General features: G+C 33.2%; 1 protein-coding gene across 6 annotated transcripts in view; it reads left to right on the top strand.

The window, feature by feature from the left end:
- LOC107637664 (protein YIPF5 homolog) overlaps positions 1–1305 on the top strand; it is a 3948-nt gene extending 2643 nt beyond the window's left edge. For 5 of the 6 annotated variants that reach the window (XR_002348697.1, XR_002348710.1, XR_002348694.1 and 2 more), the window contains exons 3-4: positions 204–331; positions 939–1305. The gene's annotated coding sequence lies outside the window, so the exon portion shown is untranslated. Of the gene's footprint in view, positions 1–203; positions 332–889 lie in introns of all 6 variants that reach the window. The other variant, XR_002348696.1, reaches the window with a different exon arrangement.

Raw genomic sequence — 6000 nt, 5'->3', positions numbered from 1 at the left:
CTTTTTTTTTTTTTTAATTTTTTAATTCTATTTAATATTCATTCATTAAGTTGAATTGGAAATTGTTCTTGATTCTTGTATCGGACCTTGTCTTGCCACTTGGGTGGATCATTATGTTCAAAACACAATTCTTAGCTTTTTCACGTGTTTATGCACATCAAATTATTAACATTATGATTGAGTATCTATTTTCTTTTGCTCAGCTTGGTGTTGAAATTGTCCATGTCCTCATTGGCCCAGTTTCATACTTGTTGCTCTCCAAGCCTGCCAAGGGTGTTGAGAAGACCTTCTCTCTCTTCTCACTTCTCCCCAAGGTCCTCACTGGCTACAAGTAAGAACTTTAACTTTTGTATTGTGACTATTGCTTGTTTTTTTGTGATTATATGTGCGTCATATCTCTAACTTACTCATATTTGTAAAATCAGCAAAGTCATATTTTCTAGTGTAGTTGTATTTGTAAATTGATTCTGCTTTGCTCATTTTCTTTTAATTGTGGATAATGAGATCAGAAAATGCATTGAATATTTGAACGTGATGAATCTTTTTTTCGCTTGCTAAAAATCTGTCACAACTCACAATGTTTTTGGTTGAAGTTTGATTTGTGTTTCATAGTTTTTGAGATGAGTCTCTTCCTTTCTAATCTGGTTGTTGGTGATTAAAGTATGTTCAAAGTTGAAAGAAATGTTAAGCAATTTGCCCTGAAATTCAGACATAGTTTATGATAGGATGTAATGTCCCTATTTAAGTAGATATAATTTTAGTAGTATTGAATGACTTTTTGTGAGCTGATTATTGATTAAAGAAAAATTAGTTTTTATAGTTAAACAGATTATTTGTGGTTTAGTAAGTGAATTTAGTTTACTGTGCATGCTTGTGATTTTCATTGTAGATAGCTGATTGCTTTATTGTAAATGCCACTCTTTGGTTTCCTCGTGTAGAGTTAGAACCGTAAGGTAAAAGATTCAACTGCCAAGGATACTCTCTCTTGCGAAGGATACAAGGCCTGCGTGTGAACCGAGAGACCCCAACCTACCTCACGCTACGTTGTCAGATCTCATGTGAAAAGCTTACCCTAAATGTAGTTGTGATTGGCACTGCTGTGCATGATCATGTCTTTGGTTATATTTTGACATTCTCTTTTTTTTTTCAAGCTAATGCAATTTAGTTGAGTTTTTGACGGGGTGGTACTGTTTTTACAACGTTAAAATAATGATTAATAAGTAATTTTTCAGCATTGTAAAAAACATGGTGCTCTCTGAAAGCAAATGTTTAATTATGTGATTATTGATTATATAGCATTAGTCATATGACTCTTAGTTTTTTGTGTTTGAAAAAACCTGGAAATTGAGCTGAAATCAGCTATAATGGCAATTATATATGCAAGGATGTTGCACTTGCTTGGCTATGCTCACGACGTAACAAAAACCTCTTATTATTTAAGAGTAACCAAATTGATAAAATCTACAAGTGATGACCTAATAAAAATACAATTAATCTCTACATCTAAGTCATTTAACCAACTAAGTCAGTCTAACCAAGTAATTTTAATCTAATTCACCTCCATGCCCCACTATCTCTAATAAACTTTTGACTTAACTTGCGAATATATATAACTGTCTTTTTCAAGTGAATTTCATTTTTTTTTTTCGAATTTTCTCAGCGTTTTCTGCGTTCTTTGCATTCTCTTTAATCTTTGCGTTCTCTTTTTTCTTTATGTTTTCTTTGTTTTCTGCGTTTTCTTCGTTCAAGATCAATGCTTTTTATCTTATTTAAATATTTGGATCAAATTTTTTGAAATCAAGCAGTGAAATCAGCTTTAAACAGGTATTTTGTTTTCGAAGACAATGAATGATTCAAGTTCAGACTGTCAATTGAACTAGGAGAAATTGGATTATTGTTTTGAATCGAATCAAGTGGCTGGGGTGTGGTTCGAATCTAGTTAATGTAATTCGTTAGTAGTTTATGATTTTGTAGTTGAATAATTTTGTTTTTGTTTGTAAAGATTGTTGTTTATGGTTGATGGTTTGAATTTGAATGTAATGTAAGAATTCCGAATCTGAATTATTATTTTGATGAATCTGTTTCATTCTTAGTTTCAGTGTATTTGGAATTATAAATTGGTTTATTTTGGAAATGCTTTCGGTATATTTTCAAGTTCAGACTGTCAATTGAACCAGGACAAATTGTATTATTGTTTTGAATCGAATCAAGTAGCTGAGGTGTGGTTCAAATCTAGTAATGTAGTTCGTTAGTAGTTTATGATTCTGTAATTGAATAATTTTGTTTTTATTTGTGAAAATTGTTGTTTATGGTTGATGATTTGAATTTGAATGTAATGTAGGAGTTCTGAATCTGAATTATTATTTTGATGAATCTGTTTCGTTCCCAATTTCGGTGTATTTGGAATTATAAATTAGTTTATTTTGGAAATGCTTTCGGTGTATTTTCAGTTTCTGTGGGATGTTGATGAGCAGCTGGTGCCAAAGGTTGGGATGACTTTTAACACGTTTGATGAAGTTGAAAAATTCTACAAAGATTATTCTAAACTTGTAGGTTTTTCTACGAAAATTCAGAACACAAATAAGAAGGGAAATGAAATTAAGAACCAATTGATTACATGTAGCAGAGAGGGAAAATGAAAATGGAACATATCTCCAACTCAGAAGACAAATCCCTCAACTGGATTAAATTGTCCTGCAAGAATTTATATACATATATTGAAGGACATTGGTGTTTGGATCATTTCGAAGGTTGTATTGCATCATTCGCATCCATGTGTCCAAATCAAGCAGAGATGTTTAAACAACACAGACAATTAAGCATGTCTGTACGCTGTACAATTGAGAATAACGGCAAAGTTGGAATCAGACCAAACAAAACATATCAATCATTTATTGCAGCAGCACAGAGTCATCGTGAATTAAGTTTTATTGAAAAAGATATGAAAAATTACATTACGAGAGAAGTGCATAATGTTTCGGAACTAGAGGATGCAAAAAAAAATTTGGGAAATACTTATTAACAATGAAAGAGAAGAATCATAATTTCTTTTTCGAGTTTGAACTTGAGGTTGATCAGTCAATTAATATTCCTTTTTGGGTCGATATAAGAAGCAGGGCTGCTTGTGAGTATTTTGGAGATGTTATTTTATTCGATACCACTTACAATACAAACAGATAATTTACTATTTTGGTTTATGTGTTTTTTGAAACTGCTCTCGGTGTATATGATATCTTTTTTTGGTGTATACATGATTTGTTTCTGTGTTGTTGTCTTCAGGTATAATTTGGTTTTTGGTTCTTTTGTTGGTGTGAATTACCACAATCAGTCAACACTTCTGGGATGTGTTTTGATGAAAAATGAGGATACTCAATCATTAAAATAGTTATTTAAATGTTGGTTCTGTTGCATGGGAGAAAATACTCTAAAAGGTATTCTTACCGATCAATGTGCATCGATGCAAATGGCTATAAAGGCTTGTATGCCCACAACAATTCACAGGTGGTATATTTGGCATATTATAAAGAAGATTTCACAGAAATGGAATAAGTGACACGAAAAATTGAACACGAGATGAGTCATGTTGTTTGGAACTCTTTTACAAAAGAAGCATTTGATATGAATTGGAATGATTTTCCGATGAAGTATGGTGTTGGCAATAATAAGTGGCTTTTAGGTAATGGTGTCTTTATTAGGATTAACTGATGTTGTTACTCTTAGTGTCTGGATATTTATGTGTTTTGCTTGTGTAATAGAGGTGTCAACCTGTATGACTTTCGGTGTATTTGGTTCTGATTTAGGTATTTTTTTCATTTTTACAGAGTTTTTCGAAAATTGTCATTTATAGATCCCAGTTTATCTCGTTTACCACTTTTGGACCGGGATGAGAAGCATACAAAGGAGCGAAAGCATGCAAGCTTTTTTTAACAAGTTTATTACACTCAATAGCTCACATATCCAATTTGTCAAACAGTATGATAATTACCTAGGAAGTAGAGAGCAGAGAGAGAGAATCGGATGCTGCAGATTTTCATACTGTCATACTATGTGTAACAAAATCATAATTAGAAGCTCAATTTCAGCATGTGTATACTCACGAGAAGTTCAGGGAAGTCCAAGCACCATTTAGAGGAAAGGTGAATTGCATCACAAGATCAACGCAGTCCGTTCTAGGTTTTACAGTATTATGAAATTGTAGAACAAGTTTCTAACTCAACATTCAATAAGTTTGTAACACCCTGATTCTCTGCAAAGTTATTCTTGGAAATTCTGTGATGAGAAATTCGATAAATATCTGAGAATCACCTCATCATAAAATAATAATGCGGATTTAGACTGGATAAGTGAAAAGAATAGATATACCGTGAGAGATAAGAGTGCGTCCTAAGCTGAAAACCGTACTGATAACGACGAATTTAACCGTCGAGTTAAATTCATCTATGGAATCTTTACTACTAGCTTTTCTTGACTGAATTAGCTTAATAGAACATTCTAAGCTTGATCTAAAGCTGAGATACTCTCTGCGGCCAATATCTCAGTTGCCGATTGTTCAAACCGATACGGTTTGAAACAGTAATTTTACGATTTAATTATTAAACCGTATCCTTCTTTTCTTTAGTAATCCGGCTGAACCAATGAGGAACTATCTTCACCCAAGAGTCATAAACCATATAATAAACCAACCTGCCAAGCTTAATTAAACCGGAAAAATTCTAAGGTGCTGAGGGAAAGATTCTTCAACACCTGTGGTGTGCACGTGTCATGAATTGGTGTATTCTACATGGCTTAGTAGGAGCAGGAAGGAGTAGGTACGGGTTCCCCGAATGACAGGTGATGAAGGTGACACTTGATATTAATTAGTTGTTCTAATTAAAGTGATTAAAATTTTAATTAAGTGTTTGCGGAGTGGGCCGCAAGTAGGGTTTTAAATGGGTTGGTGTGGACCATAATTTTTTTCTTGATGGGCTTTGGATGGTAATCTTTAGTATTCTGAATGGATTGTGGTAGTTAGATTTTAATGTTGAGGTTTGAGTTGGATTTGAAGAAAGTAGGCTGGACTAGTGGTGGTTGGTCGAATAGGGTAGGGCTATCTTAAGGAAGTAGTTATGAGATACCTTGGAAAAAAAATAGAAGAGAAGTTCTGATGGAAGTTGCATGGTAGAGTGTAGAGATAAAGAACGTTGCATGAAGAAAAGAATGAAGAATGCCCGTCACACTGTGGAAAAAAAAAAGTAATCTATGGGTGTCCTGAATATTATTAATTTGATGTGTCATGATATTATTAATTTAAAACACTATTTAGAGTTATACGTATAACAACTTGAATTTGTTAGATAATTTATATAGTTTTCTTGTATTATTATTCCTTTAGTAAAATGTTTTATGCTGAAAATGTAATCTAGTATATTTATTTTAAGTAATCCATTATTTTATTTCTATGTTTATGTTTTGGCTGATTTTTTAAGATATTGTTGAGATTTGTTATGTCATTGCAGGTTATGTAAAATTTGATGTTGGGACTGGTTATATGTTTCGACATTTTTATTTTACAAAACCGCAAATCTAATCCAATCCAAACCGCTCGAAAATGGATTGGCTTGGATCGAAATTTTTTTAGAAAAAATATCCAATCCGAACCGCACCACAAATAAAATAAGTATTCGGATCGAATGAGTTTTTGACTCAAAATCGGTTCAAATCGAACCGCCGAAACCGCTAGTTGGGGGGAGGGGGTGAAATGACAAGGTTATCACGTTAGAGTAGTGTTTAATTGTTTAATTATTTGGAATGTTTTATACCTAATGTGAGAGATGGAGGGTTCATATGTTTTAGGGTTTAGGGTTTATGTTCGGCGGTTTAGCAGTTGGAAAGGTGAATGGTTAGCTAAGGATTTAGGGCTTAATATGTGTGATGAAGGTCTGTTGGGTGTGTGTAGGGTCTAGGGTTTAGGGTTGACTAGTTGGAAATGAGAATAGCTAGTTGAGGATTGAGGGTATAATA

Source organism: Arachis ipaensis, chromosome B01 (assembly GCF_000816755.2).
Source record: "Arachis ipaensis cultivar K30076 chromosome B01, Araip1.1, whole genome shotgun sequence".
Taxonomy (NCBI): domain Eukaryota; kingdom Viridiplantae; phylum Streptophyta; class Magnoliopsida; order Fabales; family Fabaceae; genus Arachis; species Arachis ipaensis.
The sequence above is the reverse complement of the archived record's forward strand: the minus strand, read 5'-3'. Positions and strand labels throughout refer to the sequence as shown.